Genomic DNA, 14,679 nt, shown 5'->3' with positions numbered 1-14,679 from the left:
AATTAAGGAAGTCGTGGTTAAGAAAGGAGGGTGAGGGCAACTATGAGGGGAATTTGTAATAAAATCAATTTGCCAAGAGGGTAAATTTGAGATAAGAAAAGGCAAATAAATTAAGGTAGTAATCATGGTAGCCCTTACATACATAGTTTGGTGAAGCGAGGGTAAAGACAATTACGAGGGGATTTGTAATATAATTAATGTGACGAGGAGGGTAAATTTGGCATAAGGGCAAGGAAACCCAGGGGAGCTGCAAAGCAACAAGTCCTTGCCAATGTTAATGGAAGAAAATAAAAATCATATTTGAAGTTGTAGCGAGAAATTTTGAAAAACATGCTACCAATCCCCTGCTCTGCTCAGCATGTTTCCATATCCATGAAGAAGCAGATCCCAAAGCTCAGCGTGTTTCCATATCCATGAAGAGGCAGATCCAAAGCTTTGGTCACAGTGAACATGCCTGTCACAAAAGATGACCCTTCCACTTTCCTTCCCTTTGTCCATGACCAGATTGTAAATCTCGATCTCTTTCAGATTGTAGATCTCAATCTCTTTCAGTATGAGTCTGGGAAGAAGAAAGTTGCCAGAACCATTACTTCCAACGACAACCAAGGGAAGGAGGTCACCACAGAGTTCACAATAATGGAAGGAACTCACCTAGATCCAGAGATCACTGCCTCAACCAATGTTGCCATGCAATGATCAAATTTGAAGGGTTGGTCTTAATTTTATTTGGAAGGGCATATATTTATCTAACCCTTCAAAGATGAGAAGCTATAAAAAAAATGTATTTCTATTAACAAGTGTATATTAAATAAACTCTTTAACATGTGTTTTACATTGAGATTTCTTTTGTGCCAGGTTGGCGGGATGCGTACCATGCTTGTTTTGTGTCATACTGATAGGAGGCTTTTGATTGAGAGTTCTAGTTATGGAACATCTTTTAGAGCCACTCCAGCATGAGGGCATTCTTCCTTGTATGATTGAGACATTATCTCTGTGTACATCATCTTTACTGACAACACAAAATGCAGCGGCCTACACCATCTTGACACCAGGGCTCGAAGACATAGTCCCTCTTGGACGAACTCCGTTATCAACAGCTTTTGTTTTCATGTGCTGATGATTGTTATGTTCCTCTTCTTTACAGTATGCAAATGGATTGCTTAATGTTCCTTTAAAAGAAATTTTAACACATCACGAAAGTAAAAGGTCTTGGAAAGGTCCTTCTTCACACCTGGACCTGGTTTAAGTGGTATCAGAGCAGTCTTTACGTGTATGTGAATTGCAGTGTGAAAAATGGAACCTAAAACGACAGAGAAAGAAAGAGCAATGTACGAGACCATGGTCAACATTTCCAAGAGAGTGGAAATCGTGTATGAAACTCTACAGAAAGAGATGGAGGAAAAGGAGCGATTGCAGCTTCAGTTGCGAGACACAGAAGAGGCCATGGAAGAACTGAAGCAAAACAAACATAATCTTCAAACAGAGAATGATGAATTGAAGATGCGCTTACATGAAGAGAAAAATGAGAAACAAAGTTTGCTACGACAGCTGCAAGCAAACGACGAGGCCTTGGAAAAGCTGCAGTGTGACTCATGTGAGGTAAAAAGTAGTTCTCCATCTTCATGTATGTTTCTTGATGATGATTTCGCTATTTTTGAAAATCATACCACAGGAATTGGCTCCAAACTGTTGAAGAGAATGGGGTATGAAGGAAAAGGCTTGGGCGTTAATGGCCAAGGCATTGTCAATCCCATCAAAGTAGAGGAATTACCACGTCAAGCAGGACTTGGGTATGTCAGGAAAGAAGTTGGGGAATGCGCTGAGACAATTAGCGAACTACCAACGACGGATGATAAGCAACCCTCATCAATTCTTTCCAAATCGAAAGAAAAGGTAAAAGATGTTGATTTCCTTTCGATTTCATCTTCTCATAGTATGATGTCTGTTGGAGATGTGGAGATCCCAATTACAGGGACAAATATGAGGCTCCTTACAAAGACAAGGCACGAGGAGAAAGAACTTGGTGTTAATAACCAAGGCATCACTCAACCTTTGGAGGTTGTGCATGAGCATCGATTTGCAGGATCGAGATACACTAAAGGAGAGTGCTCAAAGGTGTCAGAGTCGTCCGAGACATCATCGAGGAAAGAGAATGATAGGAAAACATCCCCATCATCCCATGGCAATTTCCATCACAGGGAGAGAGCTGAGGCAAGCTCTCATCGCCATGCTGACATTAGAAACAACAAAGGAAGGTATAATCACTTTCGATCTTCGAATGTTCATTTTGATTATGATCATGTTGTTAATAATGAACGAAGACAAAGGCATCGAAAAACATGCACTTTTTGTGGTTTACCTAACCATACCTTTTCTAAGTGTTGGAAAAGAATGACAGCACTCATGAAGCATGAAAGACCCTCTCAACAGCATGAAAAGAAACAGGTTAAGCAGATATGGAGGAAGAAAGCCTACTACAGTCATTGCAATAGAAATGGCCATCAAAGAGCCACTTGTTGGAGGCTCCATCAGAACATTGCCTTAAAGACAAAGCTTTGGTGCGTGAACCAGGAAGAGCAGTTGTTCGACAAACAAAGTCGCCACAAGGAGGTGACCCATTCACCTTGATTAGTGAAAAATGGTTTTTAGACATGTTGTCATTTCATGGTCATTCTTTTGTAAATCATTTGTTTCATTTTAAAGTGTAAAAGTGATGATGTGTTTCCATCACTGGGTCAGCAACAATGATGTTTGGTCATGTTTTGAGTTGTATCTTGAGTTGCATGTTAAAACCCTGAAAGTGATGTTATGTTTCCGTCACTTGTCAAAACAATAGTGTTTGACCTTATGTATGTAAATCATGTGTTGCAATGATGATGTGTTTTCCATCACTTTTTGAAGCAACCATGATAGGTTGCCATGTTGTCATAGCTGGGGTGTTACGTCCACCTTGTTGTAAACTTGTCCACCGAGTATGTGTTATAAACTCGTGGCAAGTGTGGGACGTTTGGGTCATTAGTTGGTCATGTCATTTAAGCATGTAATTTGCGAAACAATGTACTACAGGTTGCAAAGGGCAAGTGTCGGCTCACCGCTTAAGGCTCCGAAGGACAAAGGTGAAGGAGATGGAAGCAGGACCTTTTCAGGACGCTTGTGATGCAAACAGGGTACGGGGAAAGTTGCAGATTATTCTACATGCTCTTAGAGGACCAAAAGCTCCTCAGTGGGGAGGATTGATCCAGGTGGATCTTCAGGAACACACAGGACAAAGAAGGCTTATGGAGGCTCAAAAATCAAAGTCATCATAATGATTTCGACCCATGACCAGATTGTAGATCTCGTCGTCCTGATCACAGAGGTGCGAATGGTTCGTCAAACCGAGCTCGTATGCGAAAGATAGAGCTCTTCAAAGTTTGACATGACAAGGGAAAAAGCGGGGCCCATAGTGTGCCACATGGCATCCCAGTGAGCAAGTGGGACCCACATGGCAACCCATCAACCATTGACACATGGCAGTCCGTCATTGACCTCCTAAATCTACACAAAAACAAAAATCATTTTTTTGGTTAAAACCATATAACAAAAATTATTTTAATATAGTTATTAAATAACTATATAAACAATTAAAACAAAAATCATAAATCCAAAAAACTATATATTTATAACCAAAAAGTTTATATATAAAACTATATATTTATAACCAAAAAGTTTATGTATATTATATGGTTATAAATGTGGTTATATAAAATATATTTAAAAAAACCATATATGGTTAAATAACCAAAAACAAATCAACGAATATAATATGGTGGGTTGTGAGTCAATGGATGGTGGGCCAGCCCTTGGGGCACGGACCCAACCACTCCACACCCCGTTTAAATCAACGGCCACACAGCAAAAATGGAGGAAGGTAGGGGGCGGGCTTTCACCACCCGACCTCCTCCACCTATTTTGATTCCTTAACCAACTCAAACAACCATTCACTTTGAAACACTTGCCTAGAAAAATTTATTTAAACGCTATTTGTCCAGTGCGCGCAGGATGGATCGGTCAAGAGCGGGCACGAAATTTGAGGCGCAATTATTTTAATAATTTTCTTATGCAAGAACCATGAACTTCGCACGAGGGTAAAATTTTCAGTGTGTCAGAATTTGACAAATTTTATATGGATATTACACTTCTCATCGCCACGAACACAATATTGTTGTTCATTTCTTCATCAGAGATATGCATTTTCCAATCATTTTCAGAATGCACATGGAACCATGATTTCAGCGAAAACAGGGAGCGGAACCATGAGCCATGAAATTTTCCAACGGAGGTAGAATTTCACTTTGTCAAAATATGGTCAAGTTTATACTTGTTTTTCATAGTTTTCCACAGGGATCCTAATGGTGAAATCAGATTTGACATTTGAGCAGCGGATTTTCAGCTCATCCCTGAAATAGAATCTTTGAGGAATCTCGAGGGAATCTAAAAGATTCCTTGAGCTCTGAATTTTCAACTTCTCAGAATTTAGATTTTGAATAGTCGTTTTAGCACTACTCAACGCCACAAATCTGATGGTGTATTCATATTTGTCTTTCTCTCATTTCTTCTTTCAGTCACTTTTCTAAGTGCCAATGCAGATGTCCATCTTCATGTGCGAAAAGTCTTCTTCTTGCAATCGATGCTGTGAGATCGATGTTTCAGCAAGCTTCAGCACTTTGACAGACTTTGCTTCAGATGGCCCTTGGTGGTGAGGTATATGATGTGTTCATGTACTTCTTCTTTCTGCATTATGTCGTACAGATCCATGATTGATGTTGATGCAGGATCTTGTTTATTAAGTGTTGTCATGATTACTTACTTCATGTTATGCGGAATCTTTCATATGATGTACTTGTTGTCATAACTTATCATGTTATGCTTTGAGATCTCTTGTTGTATGTTGTTGGGATACTCTTGTTGTCGTCATGCATGTGTTTTGCATTAAGATCCCTTTTGTGCCATGTTGGCGGGATGCGCACCATGCTTGTTTTGTGTCACACTGATAGGAGGCTTTTGATTGAGAGTTCTCGCTGCGGAACATCTTTTAGAGCCACTCCTACGTGAGGGCATTCTTCCTTGTATGATCGAGACATCATCTTTGTGTACATCATCTTTATTGACAACACATAATGCAGCGGCCTACACCATCTTGACACCGAGGCTCGGAGACGTAGTCCCTCCTGGACGAACTCCGTTATCAACGGCTTTTGTTTTCATGTGCTAATGATTGTTATGTTCCTCTTCTTTACAGTATGCAGATGGATTCCTTAATGTTCCTTTAAAAGCAATTTTAACACATCACGAAAGTAAAAGGTCTTGGAAAGGTCCTTCTTCACACCCGGACCTGGATCAGGAAGCCCAGAAAGATCAAAGTTGAGGAGATTCACAACAAATACATCTTCAAGCTACAAAGCCTTCGAATAAAATTTACTAGAGCTTGAGTGTGATGAATCCACACTAGTTGAACACCCAAAATTGTCATATTGATGGAGACATATAAGACTTGGTTGAAGTTCCTTGAAGAGAAAGCTAAAGAAAAAGAAGAGGAGCAAAGAAGACAGATAAAGTCATCAAACACAAACACATTATACTAAAAGAAAAAATTAGAATAGGACCAAAAAAAACAAGAATGACAAGAGACTGACAAGTCCAATTGGGATTCACAACAGAAGACGACATTTGACTTTCTTTATTTACTTGCTAGGACATTATGTGCCAACAGGTCTTATAGTTTTCAGATGTTAATTTTTTGGGCATTGAAAATGTACCATACTTTGCTTATAAATCTAAAACAGAAGGCATGTAGTTTTACATCAGCAAAAGGAACGTCTATATCTTGTTTCAAGTTAAACAACAGAAAACAGGACAAAACAGAAAGAAAGGAACTTTCATTCATAACTCATAGATATAAAATATATCAACTAATTAAATATTATCTGTTTAACAACTGCAAGTGTTGTGCTTCCACTGCAAAAGCAGTCTATAGTCGGATGAGACCTCAATTCTTTATCAATTACTTTACTTTGTACGCTTTCAGGTAGGTGTCTTTCGAGGCAGAAAAAAGACTGGACTCCTTTGTTGAACTGACTTGGCCATCACCACCTAAGTCATTTTGGGCATTTTTGGCCTTCTTTTTATTATTGTATGTATCGGTAGCATTGATGTTGTTTGCTTTATCCTTGAAAGATTGCCAAAAAGAATGCAGTTACACTGGTAATGATTCTCTGACCCTGCGAACAACAAGATGACCATAAGGACCATGGCCATCAAGAAACCCCACAGAAGATTGAATCATCTGAAACAAAATCCTGTGAATGATAACAAAAGAATAATCAGAATATGTACTTTTTATTTCCAAATTAGGACAGAGCAAATTTTTGCTTAAAAATTGGATATCATTTGAACTGAAAAAGGAAAGGATAACTCTGAACATGAAAATTTCAGAACATTTCATTTATGAACTCTTGAAAAAAGAAAATTCACAGCATAAATGGCAATGTCCAAGAGTCGCATAGTAGTCCTTGCTCCATTCATTACTAAGGGCTAGGATCCATGTCGTACTGAATAGTGCATGCACATTGTTGTTAGGGCATACATGTAGATTGCATATGTTACATTCGACATTCTAAATAAGTACCCTCTTACATGAGGAACAGAGTGTTGTTTATTTTATGTTCAAAACCTCCACCAAATAAGAGCAACTAATTCAAATATAAGCTACCAAACCAGTTTCAAATTTCTTGGAGCAGCTAACTACATAAAATTATGCATATAAAAAGCTTACCATACAAGTACTTATCCAGAATATGAACCACGCGATGACTGGTTATTTAGATTAAATGCATGAAGCAGACCCTTAGCTGAATAGGTTTGCTTTGGAGTACCAGATATTCAATCACTTCATATGATCGTGGTCTCACTTCAAGTACGTTAACTTTTGCACCTGATAGTTGTAGAAGGTAAATAAGTTCTTGTTGATGAATATACTCATGAGAAGAGCTCTGAGACGATGTAGATACAATAAAGGATTGACCAAATCAAATCAGAAACCAGGAAGATGGTTTGAACAAATGGACAGTCAAGTGGCCTGTGCACATATTTAGAACTCACAATTTCTGCCACCATTGAACATTCTCTCTTGTCAATAATCCTACCTGGGAAATTTGAGCAACACCCTTCCCTGAATTTGCAATAAGAGGTGCAATGGCATGCTCAGGTATGACAACTTCAACTGTTGTTTTAGTAACAAACCCACCAATTGATTTGATACACACAATGAGTGAAAATGAGTCAATCTTACCAAACACTAATAAGGATAACTTGAAACTCAACCCGAAAACTAATTAAAGAGATACTGATCTTATCCATACATTCCAGATCCTTTTGCGCACCCCCTCCCCTTGTTTTCTTGCTTTCTCTTCATACTCAGGTAGATTCCTACCACTGATCTCCTGTCATTAGAAGGCATGTCAGAGAGACAAATCAACATTATACTTGGAGAAAAGCAGAGATTGGTTGAAGAACCGGGACTTATTGGAATGGGCAGGCTCTTCAAAAGCAATCTTTCCCTCTTAATTTTTGACCCAGGTGACTGGAGGGGAACAGATTTTGCATGGAGCACAGGAAGAGAAACAAAGAAACATGCCAAAGCAGTGATGGTGTTGAAAGGACTACACATGGTGAAAAAGCTTACATGATATCATGTTGTTTGCATTGGATATTCATCATTGATAATTTCATCCCTGAGGAAAGACTTTACTCCAGGCAAGTATAGAATGAACTAAATTGTAGAAGCAATCTATACAGCAGCACACCCAATCAACATAAGCTCCAATATGAGAAACAACACAAAGCTATGGGAAATAACACACCTGAAATGGAAGAGAGTGGCAGCAGATGACAAGCAAATCATCTGAGAATCATTGGTTATTATGTGTATGACATATGCACATGAACTAAAGAAGAAAGGACAAAAGGGAAAATGTATTGTCTTAGTGTAAAAGCAAAGAATCCAAGTCATATAGGTTGTTTGATTTATAAAAGAAAGAAAAAAGAGATTGTCTCTGATGAAGACCATAAGCCAGAAGAGTCGGATGATGTTGTTGTCCCACGGCTGGAGAAATCGGTGACATTAATGAGGTCCCAGAAGGAAACGAAGCCAATCCAAAATGAGAAGTGTATTGTTGACAAAGCAAGTAGTAACGAATCTTCTCTATAGTTCAAAAAAAAATCTGTAGATGGCATCTACAAACAATTAGGGATTCAGAGCTGCAGTGACTACCTCAGACTAGAGAAGAAGGCAAGAGAGGTCAATGAGGCTGCAACAATCAACTTCACAAGAAGTGAACATTTCTTTTGTGGTAATAGTTTTAAATTCCCATGAGCATATTTCATTTAAGGAACAAAGTAGAATACAATTGTTAGTACATACTGTGAAAGAATATTGATCAGGAAAGGTTTTGGTGATTTCAATCTACAGCAAACTAAGGCCATCCCTCTCTCTTGATATAATCAAAGTGATATCCAATTCTCAAAGAATCTTGTGTTTCATGCCAGGAACAGGCACTTTGGGGCCATCAACACTGCATTAAAGATTTGGTGCAGGGGAAGGAGATTGAATTGATCTGGTGTTGGCAGGTACTTATTGAGAGAGAGCGGGGGGGCTGATTTATAGTCTCTCACTATATATGAGCTTCTGGTATTAAGGAAAAGAGGGGAAAAAATGCGAGGCATGTGGAGAGGGAGCCTCATGTTCCTCACAACACTTCGGTGGAGGTACATAGGGTTGAACATGAGTTCTTTATGCATTAATATAATACATTTACGGAAGACTTTTGCTGTGAGGCCAGGCATAATTTCCTTGAGATGAGCATTTAGCTTACTTCTTTTATGAACGAAAAAATGCTGAGCATATTAAAAGATATAATTGAAGGATTAAAAATATAATTGAAGAGCTCAGTAAAGATGAGAACTTCATCATTTTGTACTATGTAGTTAAAAAAATTATAACTTCTACTTTGACCTTTTTGGTTATTTTTATCCTTTTTATTGTTATTGATAGATTTATAGATGGAATCATACTGAAAGAGTTACTGATTTTGCTTTATTATTAATCATTTAGTTCTCTTGAATTGACAGTGGTGAGCCAGATTTAGCTTTACAACATCATTTCCAAAGTTATTGAAATATTGTCAATTGGAAAATAACATCAAAATGAAGTGACCACAACCACTATCTCCAAGTCAGTTGGGCTGAAAAAGATGGAAGGCCTAAAAGAGACTCTGGGGGTGGGCTTGGGGTTGTAAAATGTGCACACTAGTCATGACTTCCCAGTGCCACAACTTCAACCCCTACCTCCAATTGCCCCCTTGGGTACCTCAAGGTGCTGGAATGGCCCTTGAGAAAGAAACATGGTAACATTGCAGTCCTTGTAGTGAGTGATAGGAAACAAATGCATCGTTTAGGACAAAGGCACTGTCAAATCTGTAGCAAATGCAAGTTGTATATATTGAGAAGTTAAGTGATGAGCAATGCCAACCTGTTTCACAACTGATGTTTCTTAGTGAAGCATGGTTACAGAAAATTGAATTAGATGAGTTTTGAAGTGGATATATCCATATGGATCTTATATTTTAGAAGATGACCATGCTAAAAGATATTAGGTCTAAGTACTTGCAAAATGAAGCTGAATTTGGATTACAACGAACTTCATAAGTGTGCAGAGAAAGAGTTACAAGGTTATATTGACGGGGAAAGCACTGCAAAGGGTTTAATGATTTCCACACAAAGCTTGCAGGTCTCACAAATGTAACATCTAATTCTTTTCAGAATTTTGTTTATGCTTTGGAGAACAAGCTATCAAATGTGAACAATGGCTTGAAAAAATTCTCTACAGAAATTGATGGTGAAATTTCAGAGTCAGACAGATTATTGAAGTGATTCATGAAATTCAAAAGAGACACCACACTTCCAAAGATATAGAGAAGAACTTGTTGGAATTCCTACAGGTATTCCTTGATATGGTTGTGCTGCACCAGACACAAGGTCAAGAGCTTGATAACATTGAAGCCAAAGTCAAGTGCGCATCCGCTTTTGTCAATATAGGCACATGGAAGCCCACACAGGATTCCCATTTGATATCGAATCTGGTGGTGACATGGAAATGGTTATCGTGGATGCCAAAAAGAACCTTACACCTTTTTTTTTCCATTTGAGCTAATGAAAACTGAGATGTAGTGGATTAGGTAACGTCTTCTAAAATTGAAGGAGGCAAATAAAGAAAGAAAAATGATTCACGACGCGCAGGACGTGAAATCCATAGAAAGGAAAATGATTCACAAAGCGCAGGGCGTGAAATCCATAAGTAAACACATGGAAATTCAAAAGAAAACCAATCTTATAAAAGGAAATTTTGAGGCCACCATACACCAGCATAAAAGGTGTAAGCTTTATTTTGAATTTTTATAAATCCAAGAAAGCCTTAACACAGTTTATGCCAAAATAAGACTGACAGGACATAACCTCGCTAGGCAATGAAAATGATCAATATCTCATTACCCGGAATGGAGGAAAGGGCAGAAATAGTAAAGCAGAAGCGATGGCTCTTGCAGGCTTTTTATCTTTTTGTCTTTTTTTAACATTCAGCTTGTGTCAATTCATGGAGATTCAAAAGTCATGACTGATTTTGTAAAAGGAAAGAGCCTTATCAGCAGCCTCACCTTGCAGGTTGGTTGGACAGAATCAGGTTCCTATGGAGGAAAATGGAAGGATGCTCCATCCAGCACATTTACAGGTCACAGAATCTACAAGCAGATATATTATCAAAGGAGGGTCTTCTTTTGGAACCAGGTATATGGTACATGAAGGTAAAGTCTGGCGAGGAAATATTCCCTATCCAGGACTTTTCCTTACCAGACTTTTAATTTCAATTTTTTTTTGTTTTTTATTTTTGCTCCTGTCTCTAGTATTTTGGTCTTTTTCTTCCCTCCAGCGCTGATTATGACTGTAGTGGATTTGGAATATCTAGAACAAGCTTCTGAATTCTGTTTTTCTCTTTGGAGAGATCTTTATGCTCCTATGTCAGCAAATGCATCTGATTATCATGCTTTTTGTATGGTACTTGTGTTAGCTCAATAGGCTGGCCAAATTTTTGGAATCCTAAGTAGGCTAAATTAGCCCTATAAAGGTCTATATGGCAAATTTATCTGTTGAATTCTGTTTTTCTCTTTGGAGAGATCTTTATGCTCCTATGTCAGCAAATGCATATGATTATCATGTTTTTTGTATGGTACTTGTGTTAGCTCAATAGGCTGGCCAAATTTTTGGAATCCTAAGTAGGCTAAATTAGCCCTATAAAGATCTATCTGACAAATGTATCTGTTTCTTTATATATCTTAGATAATATATTATGCTTTTTCTTCTGAAAAAACTGAAAATTAGCAAAACTCAACAGTGAACTAAATCAGCAATTGGAATAGAGAACACTAACCCCTGAACTAACTAGATTAGAGAGCGTTCCTTGAGAAATCTGAAGGAACATAGGCAGGTGCTCCATGAGGAAGCTCTGAGAAAGGTATCTCGAAGCCAAGGAACCTACTTTGATTCTAGCAGCCAGCAGGTGCTCCATGAGGAAGTTCTGAGAAAGGTATCTCGAAGTCAAGGAACCTACTTTGATTCTAGCAGCCAGCTACGCTCCAGTTTGTTCCCCAGTTTTATCTGGTGAGTTACCCTCTGCTCAAAAAGGGCTAGATTCTTAACCCTGTAAATCGAACAAAGGAGCACTTTGACTGAAATTTGAGCAATTCATATAGCCTGATTATTGCTGCCTAACTGGTCTTTCATCTTCCAGCACAACTGCTGGTGGAGGAATCTCTTAATGTGCTAGACTGCTTGAAGTTCTTGATGGAACCAAGAGTCCAAGTCAAACATCTCACTGGACATCAAATCTTGACATTGAACTGCTATATGTTCTAGCTTGGAATTGTATTTAATAATAATTAAATAAAAAAGTTAATAATAAAAATAGAATAAATAATAAATTAAAAAAAAAAGAAAAGAAAGACTTGAATTTAATAATAGTTAAAATTAAAAATTAATAAAATTAGAATAAATAATAAATAAAAGAAAAGAAAAACCTGCTAAGAGTTACCCCAACCTTCACTGATCTTTTACTGGATCAAGCCAACACAACTTTCACTTCTCTGGTGTTCGTTACCCCAACCTTCACTGATCTTTTACTGGATCAAGCCAACACAACTTTCACTTCTCTGGTGTTCCATGAGTCAGAGTCTACCCAGTGATTAAATTTGAAAGGTTGGTCTTAATTAATTTGGAAGGGCATATATTTATCTAACCCTTCAAAGACGAAAAGTTACAAAAAAAAATGTATTTCTATTAACAAGTGTATATTAAATAAACTCTTTATAAAAAAATGTCAAAATGAAATGGTGTCTCTCTAAATCTTTAAAATTTAAAAAGTGGCTACATTAAAACACTATAAAATCTCAATAGAATTTAGTAAATAGGCAAACATTTTTCTCAAATTCTATTAAAAAAAAGTAAACATATGTTTCTTCTATTCATTAGATAATCTTCAAAAATATTTGAATTTACATCATTGAAAATATAAATCTATTTGCACAATGGAATTTTTGTTTTTAGTTTTCATTTGTTTCTAATTTATACTGTTTTGTTTAACTTGAAATAATTTAAAGAAAACCACAAAAACCAATATATACCTTCAACAACCAAGGGAATCAAATTTTTCTCTTAACATTTCTCAATCAAAGAAGACTATCAATAGACTTTCATCTCCATTAAAAACTTCAGGCTCTATAGATTCAAAAATTTATGTAATTGAAAGGAAAGTTTTCCATATCTCATAGGGAAATATTGTAATATGTAATACACATTTGCAGTGTTGTTGTATGGCTTGGTTGGTGGTTTTTTTTTGTTTAAGAATGGTTTTCAAATTTTGTCCTTACAATGAATTCAAGTTTGGTTGATATCATTTTCTAATAATGTGGTTTCTTTTTGTTGATGTCTTTTTCTAATAATATGGTTTATTTTCATTAACAATGTGGTTTATTTTTTCTATGATTTCAACGTCTTCTTAAAAACCCTTCATAGGAGCAGCTACATGGACACCCACACACACAACTTATTTCCTAGATGCCGAATGGAGAGAATGAAGCGGGAGACACAAAAGTAGTTGTATGGATAGCTATTGGCATTCTATATCTTTTGGGAAGACTAAACGGAAAAATAAAATTAAGTTGTAGCCCTGCAGGCAGACCAATCTTCGGTTGTGTGGTTATTAATAGAGCCTTGGAGTTTCATTTTAACACTTCTCCCCAGTTCAAAATTTCTATGTTTTCAAAAACTAAAGAGTTAATAAAGAAAAAGGCTTTTTAAGATAAGAGAAGAAATACAGGGTTTTAAAGAAAGTTTGATTTTACAAATGTTAGGCTTAATAGTAAGCTTGATTCCAGTAAGTTCAAATGGCAGCAATGCTAGGCTTTTGTAAGCATTATGGTTGTCAGTCATAGAATCATCTAAAAATAGAAAAGAGATGGTAGTAGTTATTTACAAGAATATAAAAAACGTTCGAATCATTAAGCGTAGTTACCACCATCTAATGGGGTAATTTCATAATTGAACAATCTTGTCTGAATGGTTGTCAAAATTGAATAATCTTGTCAGAATGGTTGGTTGACAAGAAAGAAAGAAAATTTTTCAAATAGGAAAGAAAATGAAGATACAACATAAAATGTGTTTATGATGTAAAAATGTCAATATTATCACTTCAATCTATTTTTAAACATGATAAAATTACATATTTAACTAATTTATTTCATTTAAAACTATAAAATGAAAAATTATTCATTTATTACTATAAAATGCAACTATATTCATTTATTACCATAAAATAAGAATTCAAATTAATAAAGAGATTACTCTCTCTCTATATCGATGTTTGCTAAAAAGAAACCCTATTGGTCTTATTATGCTATCTCAAGATTTCCCTGCAGAACATGAGTTTCAAAGTAATGATGTCTTCATGGAAAATGTAAGGAACCCTATCGGCCTTATTATACTATGTCAAGATATCTATGTGGAACATCAAAGTAATGTCATGAATATGTCCTCATAAAGGTAGGATGGAAGATGTTTTCATAGCGGTAGGATGATCAGTACTCAAATATATTCGGCATCCTCGAAGATGTAGTAGATGGTAGTAGTTATTTACAAGATGAAAAAAAAAGGTTTGTGAATCAGTAAGCGTAGTTATCACCATCTAATGGGGTAATCTCATAATTGAATAATCTTGTGTTAATGGTGGGTTGACAAGAAAGAATAAAATTTTACAAATTAAGGAAAGAAAATGGAGATACCACAGAAAATGTAGTATGTGGTTATGATGTAAAAATGTCAATATTGTCACTTTAATCTATTTTTAAGCGCTGGACAAGTATGAAAAATATCGTTTCAAATGCTGAACTGCATACCTATTGAAGGCCATTGATTGGGACCGTGAAATCACTTGCCTTTATCTTCAAAAGCTTCATAACTAGCCTTCCAATCCCCTCGAAAAACGAATATATGAAAAAATATGAAGTGAAATACTTCAATAGATTGATTTTTTAGAGT

At 36.6% G+C, this 14,679-nt stretch overlaps 1 long non-coding RNA gene across 1 annotated transcript; it reads right to left on the bottom strand.

The window, feature by feature from the left end:
• Positions 1–5,938: 5,938 nt before the first annotated feature.
• On the bottom strand, positions 5,939–11,943 carry LOC149174622 (uncharacterized). Its single transcript, XR_016258506.1, has 2 exons — positions 11,519–11,943; positions 5,939–6,338 (listed from the first exon to the last, which is right to left on the bottom strand). It is a non-coding gene; the product is annotated as an uncharacterized LOC149174622 (long non-coding RNA).
• Between the last annotated feature and the right edge of the window lie 2,736 nt (positions 11,944–14,679).

The sequence above is a fragment of the Pinus tabuliformis genome, chromosome 4_1 (assembly GCF_031772625.1).
Source record: "Pinus tabuliformis cultivar Carrire ecotype Pingquan chromosome 4_1, CPIR1, whole genome shotgun sequence".
Lineage (NCBI taxonomy): Eukaryota > Viridiplantae > Streptophyta > Pinopsida > Pinales > Pinaceae > Pinus > Pinus tabuliformis.
This window is presented reverse-complemented; position numbering and strand designations above follow the sequence as displayed.